The following is a 20,203-nucleotide window of genomic DNA, read 5'->3' on the forward strand; positions in this document are numbered from 1 at the left end:
TTTATTTACTGATCTCTTTCTTCAAGTTTTTAGTTTTTTCAGCTCTTATCTCTTCAGTGTTTCTTTTGTGCAATAGTTTCTCTTTCTCTTTTCCTTTCCACATTGGTTACACTCTTTGATGTTGTCTCACACATCGTCTTTTCAGTTTGGATACTTTGTTTTGACCTATCTTAAAATTCACTGATTTTTCTCTTCCTGTAGGCTTCTCTTAAGCCCATCTAATAAACTCCTTCAATTCTTACATATGTTATTTCTTGGATCAACATTTTGTCTTTTTTATAATTTCTGTGGTGGAATTCCTCATTTTCTCACATTAGCTACCTTTTCATTCAGAACGAAAGAAAAAGAGGAGTTGGGGGGTGGAGAAAGGATAGAGAGGAAAGTAGGGAGAGAGGGTAAGAGAAAAGCAAAGCAAAGCTTATTTTTGAAGTATGAACTTCTTATAATGAAGAGTATAGGGAATTTAGAGATGCAAATCCTCTGAAAACAGAAAATTTGGACAGAAATATAAAAATATCTCTTTGAAGGATTGGAAAGTTAATAAAGCAGTAAACACTTACTGATCTAAGGTTAAGAGGAAGAAGAACATCTGAAGAGCGACCCCAGTATTATGGAGACATTATTTCCCTAGGGTATCTACTGATGGAGTAGAGAAGGTCACAGTGTTAGGGGAATAAAAATTGGAGTTCAGAGCCCAATAGGTTAGAGTTGCTGATAAATACCCCAAGTTTTGAGTTAGGATTTTTGTGGAAATTGATAACTGATTCTAAACTGATTCTAAAATTTATATGGAAATGCAGAGCCCCAAATACCCAAGACAATTTTGAAAAAAAAAAAAAAGTGAGAAACTTACTATTTTAAATATCAAGATTTAATTGCTTTTTAAAAAGATTATTTATTTATTTGAGAGAGAGAGAGGGAGAGTGTGCACCAGGGTGGGGAGAGGGGGCAAAAGGAGAGAGAAATCCCAAGCAGATTCCTCTGTGTTGAGCTTGATCCCACTACCCTAAGATCATGACCTGATCCAAAACCAAGAGTTGGGTGCTTGACAGCTGTACCACCCAGGTGCCCCAAGATTTATTGTTAAAACTTCAGTTATTAAGATGATGGTGTTGATTCAAGAGTAGACAAATAGATCAGTGGAACTTAGTGTCCAGAAACAGATCTGTGAATGCATAGATACTTGATTTATGACAAAGGTGGCATTGCAGAGCATTATCAAAAGGATAGTCATTTCCATAAATGGTGCTAGGTCACCTTGAGATGCACACACACACACACACACACACACACACACACACACACCCATATATATATGTATATATATATACATATATATATATACATATATATGATTATTTTTTTTTCTTATTTAACCCATATATAAAATCATTTCTAGGAGGAGAGTTACAGATCTGTATGTGAAGGGTAAAACAATAAAACTTTTAGAAGATAATATAGTAGAATATCTTCATGGCTTGTTTTCATGATCTTAAGGCAGATATAAACAGTAATCATAACTGAAAAGCTTAATAATTCAACTTAATTAAAGTTCAGAACTTTATCCTAATAAACTATTAAAGTAATGAAGAAGACAAGTCACAAAATGAGAAAGATATTTGTCAAAGGTCGCATAACTAAATTATGTGAAGAGTCAATAAGAAAAAGACTAATAAACTGATTTGTTTAATTGAGTAAAAACTTAAACAGATACTTTAGTAAGCATATGACAAAAAGGTCAACATCATTAGTCTTAGGGAAATGCAAATTGAAATCTCTTTAATGCATAGCCACCAGAATGGTTAAAATGTAAGAAGAACAATACCAAAGGTTGGCAAGGATATATATCAGTGAGAATTCTCACATGCTGATAGTGGGAGTACAATGTGTGACAGTCATTGTTTGGCATTATATACTGAATTTGACACATACCCTGTGACCCAGCAGTTTCACTCTTAGATATATATAGAATGTTTATAGCAACTTTAGTCCTAATTGTCAAAAAAAAAACTTGAAAATCTCAGAGGTATTCCATAATGGAGTGGATAAATGAAGACACATTCATTGAATGGATTCTTCTGCACCAATGAAAATGAAATGAGTTGCAACTGTATTCAACAATATGGATGAATTTCACAAAAATAAATGTTGAGTCGAGTAAATGTTGAAGGCTGCTCTTTATACGTACATACATACATACATACATACACTGTATAATTCCACATAGATAGAGAGTTCAAAATCATAGAGCTCAAGACTGTTCGGTGGTGTTAGAAGTCAGAATATCAGTTACCTTTGGAAAGAAGGAAGGGGTAGATGATTAGGATGCGTAGGACAGAGAAGATTCTGGAGTGCTAGTAATGTTCTGTTGATCCTGGTGGTGATATACAAGAGTGTAATGTTGAGGATCTTTTCATGGGCTAATTGGCCATTTGTAGAAAAATGCCTTTTAAAGTCCTTTGTCATTTTTGAATTGGTCACTTTGCATTTTTTAAGTATACCTCCATCCAGATGAATATTCATTACAGTATTGCTTTAATATTCAGATGTTGGAAATCACATTTTCAAAATGGATTTGCTATTTCCATACTGTAAAATACTCTGCAACCATCAAAAAGAAAGAGGTAGAGGCACAGGAAATTTTTTTCTGTGATGTGTTGTTAAATGAAAAAGCAAATGACAGTATAGTATAATCCCATTGTAAATTCATAGAAGAGGACCTGGAAGAATACATGCCTAATTGTAAAGGGGAATGGGTTATGGAGATAGCAAGAGACATTTCATTTTTCCTTTGTTTGCTTCTGTATTATGTAACCCCTTTATAGTAAACATGTATTACTTTATAAAATATGAAAAAAAATGATTGTACTCCTCTTAATTCCATCTTGTCCAAATAGTTAATTTCCAAGGGTCCTTCTTAATGCAACCACCCCATAAAATAGATATTTTCTTTTTCTTTTTTTTTTTTCAAAGATTTTATTTACTTATTTGACAGAGAGAGAGAGATCACAAGTAAACAGAGCAGCAGGCAAAGAGGGATGGGGAAGCAGGCTCCCAGCTGAGCAGAGAGCCTGATGCAGGGCTTGATCCCAGGACCCTGAAATCGTGACCAGAACTGAAGACAGAGGCTTAACCCATTGAGCCACCCACACGCCCTGATATTTTCTGACAATAGCTCTAACTTAGATATTTTATTCAGTTTATGTATATGTATGAAAAGCAGCACAGCTGAAGGGACAAGAGAATAGGCTCCAACATTGTCTTAATCTCTGTGCCACATTTTACTGTGAGTGCTCATCATTTGGCTTCTCTGACTTTTAATTCCCTTATCTAAAAAGTGAGGCAAGATTCCTTTTGAAGATTAGGGATAAGACATTTAAAGCCCCTGGATATTTAATAAATGTCAGCTGTATTATTTATTGATATATGCTTAGCACTATTATGTTATTTAAACTCCAGAGTGTCACAAACTAGATTTAGTTTATTTAGATATGAAATTAGTATTTATTTGTTGGTAAAATCTTTATGCCAACATGTCATTGTATATCACTGAAAGAAATGAATTACAGTAGTTTTCATGGGACCACGGTCAGGGAGGGAGCCTTTGTTGATGGCCACTTGAATAGAGTTTGCATTATAAATTTTTGTCTTTCTTTTTAGTGACAGCTAAATTTTTGGTTAGTAGACATAGAAGTAGCTGAGGCCTTCATTTAGGAGAAGGACTTAGTAATTAGATGTAATACTGTTGAAATCCTTGTATTAAGAAGTAGTTTATAAGGTAACAAATTAACCCAAATATGTAGCATAATTTTAAAATATTTTTTTTGTTTGTTTGTTTTCTTCTTTTAGGGAACTGGTCCTCTAGTGACTTGCTTCCTTTGTTGTTTTACTAATTTTTTTTTTTACCAATTTTGCCTGATTATAGTTTTTCCCCCTTTTTTTTTCTTTTTCTTTTTGCTCCTGAATTGTTTCTATTTTCTTTCTTTGAGTTTCTAGCACTTTGCTCTTCTGTAACCATGTTTCTTTAACATGTCACTTTATTACAAAGTGACCAGACACTTTATATCAAATAAAGTAAGTTACATTTTTACTTATATTATGTGCAGTGAGTGTATGTTTATATTCTGGTGGCTAATCCTTCAAGAATCAGATATTAAAATCGGTACGCTAGGAGACCTTGATATTAGATACAAAGGAGTACCAAAATGCTAGAAGGCCCTGAGGAGTTTGCTTTTTGAATACACTGCAAGCAACAGAATAATATTTTCATACCATGCATCAAGGACAAACAGGATTCACACCAGCACATATCTGTAAAGGGCTTTAGAGTTTGTGTATGCTTGTATTTCCACTATGTGAATTGGAATTCGAATCTTGATACAATCCTGTGAGGTACTGGGAATAGGGAGAGTATTTCAATTCCCTTCCACACCCATGTTAACAGATGGGGCCACTGAGACTCAGGGAGGTCAGACAGCTTGCCTGAGGTTTCACAACTAGGATTTACTGACGTCTTCTGATATCTGGCTGGATCTGTGGCCAACACTTACGTAGCTCTTACTATGTGTCAGGTCCTTCACCAAGACAAAGATTAACTCGCTTGCCATTCAGTAACTCAAAATCCAGAATTTGTCCCACTCTAGAACATTGAGTAGAGATAAAGTTTGGTATTCTCTCTCTTAAAACAAATATTTAATATGTTTAGCTTTTATTATAATAGGAGTGAATGAGAACATATTTGGATTTCCACAAGGCTTCTACCAACAGAAGAGAAATTACGGCAAAAACTGGATTAAATGGAGGCTGACAGGAAGTGCTTATAGGACCCTGCTTAATCTGATTTCAGTTCCACCATCAGCCTTTCTAATGCCTCTCTAATTAATCCCAAAACTATCCTACAGTCTTTCCTCATTACGTATAAGCCCGCACTCTGGACTCTGTTCTGTTCTAGCACTGTCAGCCATCTTCCGCTCTCCTGTTCCAGTCTTTCTTCCTGTGTGCTCTAACGGGCTCTGCTCTGTGTGCTCTGAGTACACGTGAGCTCAGAGCTTTCCCCGTGCTCCCACTATGCTAGAGCATAAAATGCGCTCCTCCCCAATTCGGCCACTTGCAGTCCTCTGTGTTCCAAGATTCAGGCGGTGACCTACTTCCTACATGAGCGCTTCCCTGACCCGTCTCTCCCTCACCCCATGTCCTGTTTACCCCTAGCCAGACTGAATAGCGGCCCTGTCACTTGCTCATGAAATTGCCATCTCCTCACAAGGGACAAGTATGTCTCATCCATCTTTCTCTCCCTCACAGAAGGTTTGTACAATGGTTGTATAATTAATTACTCTCTCAATATTTACTACTACGATGAATTTTTAGAATACAACTTTTATCTGGTAATCCTTGGGTTCAGAAAACTTCAGTGGTTTCCCTCTGTTCCAGAATTACGTATAAAATCTTTAGTCTAGAATGTGAGGTGCTCTATACATACTAGAACTAACTTATCTTTGTGATCTAACTCATATTTAGTGTCAGTAACCCCTTTCCTTACCTCACAGTGTGCTTTGGGTCTCCCTTCTTCTCTTAGACTATGAACTTTCTCCTGCCTGAAGTGACTCACTATGTTCTTCATGAAGGCTCTTCAGGCCACTGCTTCAAAAACTTCAATGTGTGCTCATTTTGCTTGACAGATTGTATTAAAAACTGTGTATTCTGGTTCAGTGGGCCGAGGGCCAGACCTAAGGCTCTGCATTTCTAATAAACTTGCAGGTAATTCCATGATCCTGGTCCCAAGACTATGTTTTGAATAACAAGAGACTATATTTTAGTCTGCAGTAGCTGTTGTTTGTGTCAGTCATTTGGAAAGAGTGTATAGTAATGAGTTCACTTATTTTGAACTTATTTCATTTTTTGTGCCTTTTTTCCTCATCTGCTTGTTGGCATATATTTTATTTTATCCTGATTTACATCCTTATATATGACGTTTTTTCTAAAACAGTTGATTGATAATTATAAGCATGAGTATTTTCTTTTTTTAAAAGATCTTATTCACTTAATTGAGATCAAGAGAGAAAGAGCGAACGTGTTTATGGCAAGTGCATAAGCAGGCCGTGTTGGGGAAGGAGGGGGACAGAGGCAGAGGGAGAAGCAGGCTCCCACTGAGCAGGGAGCCTGACTGGGGCCCCATCTCAGGACCCTGGGATCATGACCTCAGCCAAAGGCAGGTGCTTAACCAACTGAGCCATCCAGTTGCCCCAAATATGAGTAGTTCCCACTCTAGTAATCACAAATATTTCCTGCCCCTCCTGTATGTCCTTTAGCCAATGCTAGGAGTGGGCCCCTAGTTAGTCTTCTCCTTACCCCAAGTAAGTAAACCTTTTCCATTTTTGGTCATTTCTAGTATTCACTCATTCATTGATCAGAATTTGCAGAAGACATACTAAGTCCTAGGGCTAAGACAGCAAACACAAAAGACAGAAGTATTGTCATTTTGGGATTTATATTCAAGTGTGATGAGAGAGAAGAAGGTAAACAAGTAAAATATGCAGTATGGTAGGTAAGTGCTGTAGAGAAAATTGAAGCCTAGAAGGGGGTACGGGGTTAGGAAGTGTGGGGATGTGACTCATGCGGGTTGTAATTCCAAAGGAGGGTAGAGTTCTTGGGAAGGGCTCATTAGAAGGTTGCTTTTGAGCAGAGGCCTGAAGGAAATGAGGGGAGCTATGCGCTTACCTGGGGGAAGCTTTCCAGATGGGGAACTACAGAGGTGAGGATGCTGAGCTGCACGTTTGCCTGGTTTGTCACAGGATTTGCTGGAAGTTTGACTAGAACAGTGAGTGACTGTGAGATGTGGTTTGGAGGTGAAAGGAGGGGTCAGGTTCTCTTTGGGGCCTGGGTGCCGCTGTACGGATTTTGGCTCTTATTTAAAATTAGATGAGAAGACATTAGAAGGTTTTGAGCAGAGCAGAGCTTTTATTTGACTTGACTAACCTTTTTTAGTGGATCGCTCTGGTTGTTGTGTTAAGGAAAGGAGAAGGCGCGTGCGCAAGAAGAGAGACCGGTAGCTGTTGCAGTGAGCCTGGCAGGAGAGGGTGGTGGCTCAGAGCAGCATGGTAGCTGTGAACGTGGGGAGAGGCGATTGGGTTCTGGATATATTTCTGGCCATGAAACCTGCAGCATTTTTAGACATACTGTGAAATGTTTGAATAATTCAGCTAATTCTTAGAATAGTATGAGTGGAATGTAGCTATTGCCTTTTCAGTGAGCTCCCTTGCTGCCATCACCCACACAGGTACACGTTAGTGCTTCGGACAGCCTCTCCACATTCTGTTAAATATGAGAAAAAAATAACAAGTGACCTGTCCTGGGCCAGAGGCCGTCATTGGAAGACAAAACGTGATGCTTTCAGTCAGCCATTTTGTTTCGACTTTTTATTTTGAGTACTTATCATCTCAGAAGAAGTTGCAAAAATAGTACAGAGAAATCGCATATACTCAAAATCCAACTTCTCCCAGTTTTAACATCTTACATAACCTACAACACATTCTCCATACCAGGAAAATTGACGTTGTCACATTGCCGTGAACGAGATTACAGACCTTTGCTTTGCATTCAGCAGTTTTTGCATACTCTCATTTTCCTAACATGTATTTTTATACAGCGTAGAATGCAGCCTTTTGGGTTTCAGGCGAGATTTACTGTTATTATTTACAGAATTCTCCTTCACTCCGGCAAACTACTGTCGAATTTATTGCTAACTGCGCTTAGATGTTAGGTAACACAAGGGACAGAGGAGTTGTATGGAGTATCCCCAGATGGCTTTTCTGTAGCATGGACCTCCCCCTCCCTCTTCTTTTTCTCCTTCCTTCCCCTTTTCTTTCCTGTTCTTTTTCCCTTGCCCCCTTCCACCTCCGGGTTGTCTTCAGTACTAACCAAGGAAAGGGTGGGAGGAAGGCTGTTTTTTAGTTTCTATTTTTTTTTTTTTTTAAAGGGAGGCTTTGCCTTCTCCACTCTGAAAAAACTTTAAGAGCTTCATTTCTTACTCAACAAAATCCATAAATCCACAGCTGTACCACTGGTAAAAATTAACGTTTTGTTCTTGCCACATACTGGAATTTTCTGTGGTTTTTCCTATTTTAAAATTACATCAATTCATTGGTTCTCTTACTGTGGCCTACCACTTATCAACAATTTTGTATTCAGAGCTATGTTCAGAGAGGAGGGAGAGATTAAACTTGATCGATAGCAGATTTCGGCATGGTACATGGTAAATACTCTCTGGGTATCTTGAATCTGGCAATTCCTGCTCGTGTGACCTTGTCAGTCCCTTAAGCCCTCTCTCTGCCTTGGTTTCCTCATCTCCAAGATGGGAACAGTATTAGCATCAACTTCATATGGTTATAGGGAAAGACTGTGTGGAAAATACTTAGAATTATATCTAACACATAGTAGCATTATTAAGAACAAATATCTGGGGGCACCTGGGTGGCTCAGTGGGTTAAGCCTCTGCCTTCGTCCCAGGTCATGATCTCGGGGTCCTGGGATCGAGTCCCGCATCAGGCTCTCCGCTCAGCAGGGAGCCTGCTTATCTCTCTCTCTCTCTGCCTGCCTCTCTGTCTACTTGTGATCTCTCTGTCAAATAAATAAATAAAATCTTTAAAAAAAAAAAAGAACAAATATCTGAATGTGGATTTACATTGGTATTCGTAAAAAAAAAAAGTCATTTGTAACAAAATATGTTGGTCTCTTACAATTAATTTATTTCTTCAAATCATTTTAAGTAGGTAAACAGTATTATTTAGGATGAATATTGAATCTCTTGAATACTTTCATAAGCAGCGTTACAATTGGAACACTCTGATAACTTACAAAGGAGGAAGTCATAGGCAGAAAAATTTAATTCTAGATTTTTGAATCTGAAAAATCCTTCTTTATTTTCTTCTCCTAATAGATGCTTAACAGGTTGTTGTCTCAGAATTGTTCACACAGAGGCAGTGTAAACTGATTTAACTAACAATCCTGGATTGCTGCTGGTTTAGTGATCCAGCGTTTTATGGGCAATACATCCTGCGTGATCACTTTTCTTACTTCATTTGTGCCTAAAGTGCCTCTTTTTAATTGGATACACTGTCTCCCACCCAGGTAGCAAATATAAACAACCAAAGAATGAGTAAATTTCTAAAAGATTGCAAACACAATAAATGCCAGTTTCCTGCTGGTGTTTTGCAAGCAGGACTCCTCACCTGTGTGAGGTTGATGGGTGGAGTGAGACCGGCCCAGCCTGTTCTGCCAGGGAGTGTGGGTTGGGGCTGGGCCCTTCCTGCCGCCTGCGGAAGCCGTTCCTGCTCTGAGGGAAGGAGTAAGCTCCTGAAGGCGAGCCTCCTGCCCACACACAAGCCAGCTCGCCTTGGATAGGGACCCCACGTGGCAAAGAAGACTGCAGGAAAGGGGTGCCTGGAAACAGACCCGGAACCTAAAAGTGCTGTGGTGATCTGACCACAGAGTTATCCTGAGTTATCCTGAGGCGGCTCAGGTCTGAGCTGTGGGGTTGGGATTCATTCTGCATGCTTGTACACGGAATGCAGAGCTCCTGTGTCCTGTCGGATCCACTGCTGAGTAGTCGCTGGGAGTAACTTTAAGTACTGATCCTCAAACCTGTGCCACAGCAAGAGGTAAGGATCTGTCAGTCATTCAAACGCTTGTCTCCAGCAACATTCAGAATAATTCACGGAGTCTGTTTTTACATTTTATTTGGGCGCATGTTTCCTTGATTGCTTTTAGGTGCGTGGTTAGTCACTTCATTATTCAGAAAATGAGTAATTGAGCTTTAGTATTTGTCATGTTTGTAGAGGATTAATTGTTGAAGTAAATTGTACTACATTAGTATTGGGTTATATGTCTTACTTCCCTGGTCAGTTTCAGGAAATACCCATTTTTCTATTTCAAATCATCTTATATCTTAATGTTTTCTAGACCTGAGGTTAATGTACAGAAGCCTTCATGATTAAAAGAACATACCTTTGTGTCATAAACAACCAGCACATTAAGAAACTTTTTCCTGGTGGGTTAATAATATTTCAGTTATTGACTAATGGAAAAAAGGCAGTACTGATTTACTAAAAAGAATTTAACAGACTGCATTAAAAGGCTGTTCAAATTAGCATAAGGAAATAACCCTCCAGCCCTTTTACTTCAAGTACTGTGTGTTGTTTTTCCTCATAGGCGTTAATAACCATCTCTGTCCATAAAATATGTAAATTAACTTTTTTCCTGTTGCAGAGATTTTTTTTTTTCCAGCACTAAGGTAGAGTTCTGTATTTATGGTGTTTCTTTAGAGCTTGGTGACAAATGCTTTTCATTAAGATAGCGTGGAAATGGAATGTCCTCTGAATTACAGATCAGCCCTATTAAGCAGCAGAACGTTTTTCTGATTCTCAGGAATGTTCCACTACCATTTAAATGATACCAGTATTTTAATTTTCAAAACTGTAAATGTGGGGGAATTTCAGAATTTATAGCTCTTTTTCATTGTCAGTTTTAAAAAAAAAAAAACACCTGTTGCTCATATGATAATGGCTTGAGACCATAACTCGTTTTTTTAAGGTATCAGGTAGTATTACATGGTATTCGACAGAAGAGAGCAGAAATCTGAAGTTTCTTAGGTTAACTTTACATTTAAGATGATTACAGGAAGGACTGGAAAGGGATCCCATGTTTGTGTGCATCCTTCCTTTAGTGATCTCAGCTCTGAATTTAGGAGCTACAACCAGACTTGATTAAGCCGGGCTGGGAAAGCTGACTCAGGTTCTGGCTAGCCCTGTGCTGTGGAGGACTCTACACATTTTTAGACCAAAGATAAAGAGAAACTATAGAGTAAAAATAACTCCTGCTTATTGACACTTACTGAGGTAAGTGCTTGGCATATATAATTTCATGTAACCATTATAGTAATCCTGACTGGTAGGTATTATTACTGTCATTCTCATTGTGTAGTTGTTGGAATTGAGACTTAAACAGGTTATATACTCAAGAGCTTGCAAATTGCGAAGTGATTAGAGAATGGGTTCAAACCCTCAGGTCTGTCTGACTCCAAAATCTGTGTCTTATTCTCCATGCTAATGGTCCTTTTTTCTGTAGGGCAGGCTTTTAAGATTGCCTCTAAATAAAAAGTCCTCATTATCAGTTCCATGCTTTACAAATGCAGAACCTTTCCACCCCAGCTCCTGGGGGGGAAAAAAAAAAACCAACCCAACCCACAAAAATAAATGAAAAATGACCTATGATCGTATTAATGTTCCACACCAAACTTTATGGCTTAATAGAGGATTAGATGACATCAAAGTGAATCTGATTATACTTTAATCTACATTTAATCTGTTTTGCATCTAATAAAAAATATAATTTCAAGAAAAGAGTTTTCATACTGTTAAGGTTCTAAATTTTCAGATTTCTAGAACTTCATGTAGTGTTTTTGATAATCTTCTTACCTTTGATGTTACTGAATTCCCAAGAGTATGTAGTTATTATACTTTAATTTTTATAAGTGAGAATATATGGATAGATGTCTTCCTGAAATAATTTTTAAGCTTCATGTCAAATAGTACTAGTTCATCCTGGAAAAATAAGATCCTGGATTATTTTAAAATCCTTGTTAGAGATACTTCTGTTATCTGTATATTATATCCCATTCCTGTGTTAGAATCCTTTAGCGTCAGAAATTTATATCCACCTCATGTTTCCTCCTACTCCTCTCTGCTAAATTGCAAATCTTTCTGTTCTGTATTTAGAAATGCAATTAGTCAGAGTCTTTTATATAATAACTGAGGTGGTAAAGTCACCAAGTTAAAAAAATTTTTTTGCTTCTTTTTTGTGCGGAGAACAAAACAAATCACATTTATTTTAATTTGTAATTTAAATTTTAAAATAACCTGTAAATTTTAGCAAGAAGAATGTATAGCTTATTTATATCACACTGTAATCAGATAAGCTAAATTTGAGCCTTCTTTGATATTACTGAAATTGATAGCTCCTAGAAAAGTAAATGTATAATGTAAATAGTGAGAGTGTCTTATCTTAACCTGATGACCATTTTCCTGAGGGAACTGTGATTTATAAAGATCTAACATAACCATGCCCTTTCTAATTTATAACTGTTTGTGTGCTCCTCTAGGAAGAGCAGAAGCCTGATCTTGCTTTGGTTTCATTCTTCACTATGAAAAAGAGATACATTTTTATTTGAATACTCAAATATTTTTGTTAACCACAGGCATGCCATTCTGCTTAAGAGTTGTGCTGAATATTCTGAAGAAGCAGTTTGTTGCCCGTTTCTGCCTCTCTTTTTCCAAGTGAATTGTTCTTATCTCTTCTGTGTCTGAAAGATTCTTCTCTAAAATTTACTATAGATTTATCTTTTGGATGCCTTAGTGTCATCCATCTACATTCCAGAGAGCAGTGCCTTTTGAAATGCCTCTTCTCCTAAGTAAATGGAAGCATACTTGACTTATGTAACTGTTAGTAGCTTTCCAGTTTTTCAATCAAGAGCCATTACTGTCAATGCTATTTTTAATTTAGCATTGTACATGGCATTTCTCAAATACCTGGTTTCCTCCCTTTGAGGTTGGAATGTACAGATAGCAAAACTGTTACAGTCGTCCACATTCCAGAACCTCATCCCTGAGCTGGTCTGTGGGACAGTCCCTTGCAGCTGTTATATGCATCAGTTAGAGAACAGTTTTTTCTCTCAACTTCCAAAATCGTTTATGATACATTGATCAAAAGAGATTCTGTACTTTCTTGTTCCGTAACAATTTCAACAGCATATTAAGATTTAATACTCAAATTTATCTAAAGATTTTCTAGGACATCTACTTTTGGTGGTGGGCAAAGAGGGAGAGACATGAAATTCAAGGATGAAACTGCTGTATTCTTGCTTTAAAAATGAAAAGTAATTCCGAGGGAGACAGTGAGGATTTTACATTTTGAGTATAAATCTGATAGAAATAAGTTTTTGGAAGTTCAGAACCTGTAGATCATTTTTTTTTAAATTACTGCACCAAATTCTGGAAACCTAATTCAAAAATTAATCTTTATAAATTATATGGCATTTTCTAGTAAAAACAATACTATAAATGGCCATTGTACTGTTTACCAAGGATTTGCTGGCAAATCAAAAAAATAATAGTATCTCATATGATGTAATCAACAACTCTGAATGCCTTTAACAATTAAAGATGGTATAATTATGCATCAAGTTCTGGAAATAGTTATATAAGCATGTTGTATAAATTAGTTATATAAGAATTCCTTACTACTATTTTAAGTTTTCATGGAGAAAAAGAAATAAAATGATTCAACTAAAATTATTTTTAGTTAAAAAGTGCTAAACCTAATATACTATGCATAAAACAGTAACATTTAACAGTGATCTTTCTATCTTAAATGTTTATATCACCCTTTTCCAGGATCATTAGAAAGCCTGATTTATTTTTTTATATAGCTCTTTAATGAAGTTTTAAATGATGCCCTTTCTTTCCTTCTGATGAATTTCCTACAGCAAAGACATTTTCCAAGACTTGAGAGCTTTCTGTGCTTTTCTAACATTTTATTTTGTCAGAGTATTTCATGTCAGCTCATTTCATGAGCTGGGGACAGAGGGAAAGGGAGAAGCAGACTCCCTGCTGAGAAGGGAGCCTATGCGGGGCTTGAACCCAAGACCCTGGGATCATGACCTGAGCTGAAGGCAGATGCTTAACCAACTGAGCCACCCAGATGCCCCGGTTCTTATGACTTTTTAGAAGAAAATTCTAGTGATCAGATAACTGGGTTATATTTTGAGTTTAAGTCATTTGATGTTAATCATCAAATGATTAGTCATGTGATGCTAATATGGACTGAGTTTAGATAGAGTAAACACTCAGTAAATATTAGCTATACTATAATTATTTTTATGATATTACTGAACATGGATATTACTATTTCTAAATTTTCCTTCAATTTTTTTTTGGGGGGGGTTTAGGATTCAATTTTTGTTTTGCAACATTGGGCCATGGGTGGATACAGGTTGAGGGAGATCTAACACAAGATAGACCAGAAGATTTTGAGAGATAAAAATAGAGTCAGTGACAGAATTTCTTGGACATATCCTTATTCCATCAAGTAAAAAGTTACTCTTCAGTTTGGTGTGCAAGAAGCTCCTTTACTCTGATTTGGAAGGTGTTTTTTGTAAGATCAAAAAAAAACATCATTAGAGTTATTTATGTGTATTTTCACTTACTGACTTAAAGAACTTCCTTTATGTCATTCATCCTAAAAGCTTTATATATGTTAAAATTCTTTTATATTATGCAAAAGGAAAAGTTACAGACATTCTGTAGAAGTGATTTGGGTTCAGTTTATTTTGTGACTTATATTTGAGTCACGTTAGAATCTTAACTGTCTAGAAATTTTTCTTTAAAAGGTTTGTAGAACCTTTCATATGATCTCCCTGATATGAGGACATGGAGAAGCAACTTGGGGGGGTAGGGGGATAGGAGAAGAATAAATGAAACAAGATGGGATTGGGAGAGAGACAAACCATAAGTGACTCTTAATCTCACAAAACAAACTGGGGGTTGCTGGGGGGAGGTGGGATTGGGAGGGGGGAGGGGGCTATGGACATTGGGGAGGGTAAGTGCTATCGTGAGTGCTGTGAAGTGTGTAAACCTGGCGATTCACAGACCTGTACCCCTGGGGATAAAAATACATTATATGTTTATTAAAAAAAAAAAAATTTGGAAGGGGAGGCGAACCATAAGAGACTATGGACTCTGAAAAACAACCTGAGGTTTTGAAGGGTCAGGGGTGGGAGGTTGGGGGAACAGGTGGTGGGTAAGGGGAGGGCACGTTTTGCATGGAGCACTGGGTGTTGTGCAAAAAGAATGAATACTGTTACGCTGAAAAAATAAATAAAATGGGAAAAAAAAAGGTTTGTAGAATTATTATTCTAGTGAATCACAGCTTAATTTCTGAGTTCATTTAATTTCAAATAAAAGCTTTGTTGGTTAGTTTGGACTAATTCAATTGATCCTCAGAGCTATAAAGTAAATAAGAATTATATTAGATTTTCTCTGGCATGAGTGTTTACAACACTGGTTCCAAAGCTATGTTTCTCAGTTGCCCAAAGATCCTTTCAGGGCATATGACAGTACGTACTAAAAATAAGTTAATTTTTGTATCTCTTGTCAATATCCCTATTAATAAATGTGAAAATACTAAGTAACACAGTTCACTTCAGGTCTTAAGACTGCAAATCTTAAATCTATGCCATATTTTTTGCTGCTATTTAAGGCATCAGTAATTTTGGAATTATTTGTCTATACTTGTACTGTATAGAATTATTTTGTTTCTGTTCCTTTATTGAAAGTCACTTCTAATATGTTTACAGTACTCCCTTGTTTATTACAGTTTTTAAGATGAACTTTGGCTTGAGACATTATTTTTTTTTACTTACTGTTTCCTTCTCAAGTCTCTTGCACTCATTTACATCCGTGCAAAGGATACAAGGGTAGTCTTTCTAAAAAAAAAATTTGGAAGGGGAGGTGAACCATAAGAGACTATAGACTCTGAAAAACAACCTGAGGGTTTTGAAGGGTCAGGGGTGGGAGGTTGGGGAACAGGTGGTGGGTAATAGGGCACGTTTTGCATGGAGCACTGGGTGTTGTGCAAAAACAATGAATACTGTTATGCTGAAAAAATAAATAAAATGGAAGGAAAAAAAAAGGATACAAGGGTAGTAGGAGTAAAGGGAACTTATCATAGAAGTATAAAGTATAAAACCAAGATGTTTTTATTTTTTTTAAAGATTTGTTATTTATTTATTTGACAGAGAGGCACTGAGAGAGGGAACACAAGAGGGGGGGGTGAGAGGAGAACCAGACTTCCTGCTGAGCAGGGAGCCTGATACGGGGCTTGATCCCAGGACCCTGGGATCATGACCTGGGCCAAAGGCAGATGCTTAATGACTGAGCCACCCAGGTGTCCCTAAAAGCAAGACTTTTAAAAGTGGGTGTAAATTTAGTTTGCAACACTCAAAGCTTAAACAAGACAAATTAAATGATCTTCTTAAGAGATGCAAAGAAATTATGTGATAAAGGTCAACAGTTCATTTTATTTATCTTGGCAATTAAGCATAGGGAATTTCTTGAATATAGTTAAGCTCTCCATCCAAAAACCCCAAGAAAATTTTATTCATAATGGTGAGACTTAAGAAACAACCTATATAAATCAAGAATAAGATAATTGTTCATTGGAAATTCAGTGATATTAAATAAGAAGTTAAAGGATTGGAAAGGAAGAAGTAAATCAACAAGTCTTTGCTGATGATTGTCTACAAATCCAGAAGAATCTGCAGTCAGATTATTAGAAGAACAGAACTGAGCATGGTTCCTAAACGAAAACTATTTGCTGACCAAAATAGCATCCAAAATGAGTATTGAATTTTTTCTGTCTAGTACCAAGTGTCTTATACTCTTATCTAATCCTCATAGCATCACAATTCTGTTAGGTAGATTTTTAAGTTTTTCCTAGATGAGGAAAATGAAGGACTGAAAGTTACATACTTCTCAGGGGAACAACTGGAAGGGATCAGTGGCCCTTCACAGCACGGTAATTGTGTTTTTATATACTAGTGACAATTAGAAAATAAAATTTAGAAAATAGTACCATTTCCATTAGCAGCAAAAACCATAAAGTTCCTGAGAATAGCTATAACAAAAGTTCATAAGACCTTTATGGGGAAAGATTAGAAAAATTTACTGAAGGGTGTGAAAAATCAATCTTAAATAAGTGAAGAGATTTATTGTGTTTGTGGACAGGAAGGCTCAATGTTATAAGCTGGTTTTCATCCAGAATAATCTATAATTCAATGCAGCTTTAATCAGATTCTCCCCCAATTTTTTTCCTCCTTTAACTTGGCAGGCTGATTCTAAGATTCATATGAAAAAAGTAAAAGGCTAAAAATATAAAGGCAATTTTAAATAATAAGTAGAGGGGCCTCTCGTTCTAGATATTAAGACTTATAAAGTGTAAGAACTTAAGAAATTGAGGTACAAATGGAGGGAAAGAGACTGACAGGATTGAGAGAACTCAGAAACAGACCCCTCGCACACTGTACACATCTTTCTTTTTTTTTTTTTCTGTAAAAAAATTTATTTGTTTATTCGGCAGAGAGAGACAGGGCAAGAGAGGAAACACAAGCAGGGGGAGTGAGAGAGAGAGAAGCAGGCTTCCTGCTGAGCAGGGAGCCCGGTGAGATGCGGGGCTGGATCCCAGGACTCTGGGGGATAGTGACCTTTCCCAAAGGCAGACACTTAACGATTGAGGCACCCAGGCACCACACATCTTTCATTTAAGAATCAATCTTAAAAATTAGGGGTCAAAAGTGAGTATTCCGTAGAAGGTGATGAAATTACTGGTTATGAAGAAGGGGGAAAAAATACGATTATATCTCAACCCCATTCTAATCATACAGAAATTAAAAAAAAAAAAAAAGTGAAAAAGATTTAGAGGAAATAGGACATGTTTTTGACCTTTCACATTTCCTTACTGGAAAGCTATCTTAAAGCATGGAAACCATATTAAAGTCATTTTAAAATCTGTGCAATAAAAGATAAGTCACAGACTGGGAGAAGATATTTGTAACATGAATAATTAACAAAGGATTCATTTCTAGATTATATGAAGAATTCTTTTTCATCAGTAAGAAGAAGACGTCAAACAGTAAAGTAGGCAAAGGGTATGAACTGTTATTTCACTGAAGAGGAAAACTGAATGGCTAATAAACGTATGAAATATTGCTTAACCTGATTGTCAAGTATAGAAATGCATACGAAAGTGGGAAAAAAAAATTTCATACTAATCAGTTTGGTATTGGATAATGAAATGAAGACTGGAAACCCAAAAATTCATCCTATGAGAGTATACATTGATCAATCATTTTAGAGAATATTTTAGCAAAGTTGAAATATGGTTGAAAAATTATATACTCTAGGGGCGCCTGGGTGGCTCAGTGGATTAAGCCGCTACCTTCTGCTCGGGTCATGATCTCAGGGTCCTGGGATCCAGCCCCGCATCGGGCTCTCTGCTCCGCGGGGAGCCTGCTTCCTCCTCTCTCTCTGCCTGCCTCTCTGCCTACTTGTGATCTCTCTCTCTGTCAAATAAATGAATAAAATCTTTAAAAAAAAATAATATACTCTACAATCCAACAACCTCACATCTGAACTTGAGTGAGAAGTTCTCCCATATTTGTCCAGGGAAAACACTTAAGAGTTGCTCAATGCAATATCAGTGGTAATAACAAAAACTTAGGCACTCCCTCAATGACAGTCAGTAGGAGAAGAGAAATCTGAGGGTGGTATATACTTATGAGGGAATCCTGTAATGTAGTTAAAATGAATATACTGAATCACAATTATATATTTTGAAAATACATAGTTTGGGAGAAGGTTTACTATAGTATGATTCCATTTCTGCCTATTTTAAAAACATTTAAAATGATAGGATATATTCTTTATGGTTACATACATGTGTAAAGTATAAAAACTTATGTCATCAGTTAGCCAGTACATAGTAATAAAAAGGGCAGTTTTATAGTGCTCCCCTGAATGGCAAGCTAGAAAAGCAGACAAATAGAAAGCAATTATAGAAATCTATACTAAGATAGGTCTCTTCATTATTTGGATTGTGGTGGTGGTTTCAAAGGTATGTGTGCATGTCAAGACGTATTGAATTATATATTTTAAACTTACAGTTTATCGTATGTCAACTGTACCTCAATGAAGCTCTCTAAAATTTAAAAAAAAAACACACACAAAAAAGCATATGTGGTAATAACACTGAATTCCTGATAAAGGTTCTCTCTGTATGAGTATGGGATCGGAGAAGACAACCTTGTTCTGTATTTGTAGTGCTTAGTTTTTTTTTTTTAATTTAAATAAAGGAAAAATAAATCTGAGGAAATATATGGCTAAATGTTAAGATTGAAAAGCTAGATGATGTGTACATTGATATTGTCATATAATTCTCTTAAACTTTTCCATATAATCAAAATATTTTTTAAAGTAAGCATACCTACACAGGGCTCTACTACTACTAATAGTTCCTTAGTTTTTGATTACCCAGGACCTCCTAACCCAGGCCTAGTCTTCTGGTCATGTTTTCCAATCAGTTTGGCCTGAAAACAGTCTAAGCAAGTTTTAGGCCAGTAGGCTTCTAAATAGTAGTTTTTTAAAATAGTAGTTTTTTAAAAATAAGCATGTACTACAATAGGCTTTTTTCCCCCACCCCCTCAACAGTTTTTTTTTTTTTTTGGCTGGAGCTTGGGTGGCTCAGTCGGTTAAGCATTGCCTTTGGCTCAGGTCATGTTCCCAGGGTTCTAGGATCGAGCCCTGCTTCGGGCTCCCTGCTCAGTGGGGAGTCTGCTTCTCGCTCAGCCTGCTGCTCCCCCTGCCTGTGCTCTCTCTCTCTCTCTATCAAATAAATAAATAAATAAAGTCTTTTTTAAAAAGATTAAAAAAAAAGTTTTATCTTTTTTTCTCTGAAAATTCATTTTTAGGATACTCCTTTGAAGAGCAAAACTTTAGAACTTACTAGTCCATGTGAGAAAGTCAGTTTGACATTGCTTAGAGGAAAATCCTTTCTTCATGCTTATTGGTATGACTAGATATACTGTTTAGCCTTAACTAAGAGCAAGTTTATGGAATTTTGTTTTTAAACTCAAATATTTTCATATTTATTTAACAAAATGTTTCAAAGTTTGCACTAGAGACATAGCTTGGGAGGTTACAAGATCCTTAAATATCATGTAGTCCAGTTACCTGTAGTTCTGTTCCCCCATTAAATTTCCACCAAATGGCATCGAATATGTGTTTAAAAACTTCAGGCAAAAAAGGATATTGTGCACAATCGTGAAAATCCACTGGACACGCTAAACATTATTCTCATACTTTATTGTACCTTAGGTTCGATAACAATAACCTCCTTAGGTATTATGCGTCCCACCTTTACTCTTTCATTCATCTGCTTAACTTTATGAATTTATTACTGATCTTAGAACTCTGTGCTTAGGATCAAATAAACCTAATGCTGAGGTCCTTATCTGGCACAAATATCTTGCAATTTAATTTCCTGAGAAATTAATCTAAGCCCCACGTTCAAATCAGTCTAGAAGATTTCTGAGACCCAC

General features: G+C 36.7%; 1 protein-coding gene across 5 annotated transcripts in view; it reads left to right on the forward strand.

Moving 5' to 3' along the window:
• The window catches only part of ARHGAP32 (Rho GTPase activating protein 32), a 306,642-nt gene that overhangs the window by 239,780 nt on the left and 46,659 nt on the right, over window positions 1–20,203 (forward strand). The window contains exon 1 of one of the 5 annotated variants that reach the window (XM_046015299.1): window positions 9,338–9,656. The exons of the other annotated variants lie outside the window; for them this stretch is intronic. The gene's annotated coding sequence lies outside the window, so the exon portion shown is untranslated. Of the gene's footprint in view, window positions 1–9,337; window positions 9,657–20,203 lie in introns of those variants that run through there. 5 annotated transcript variants of the gene reach the window in all.

This window comes from Meles meles, chromosome 8 (genome assembly GCF_922984935.1).
Source record: "Meles meles chromosome 8, mMelMel3.1 paternal haplotype, whole genome shotgun sequence".
NCBI classification, from domain to species: domain Eukaryota; kingdom Metazoa; phylum Chordata; class Mammalia; order Carnivora; family Mustelidae; genus Meles; species Meles meles.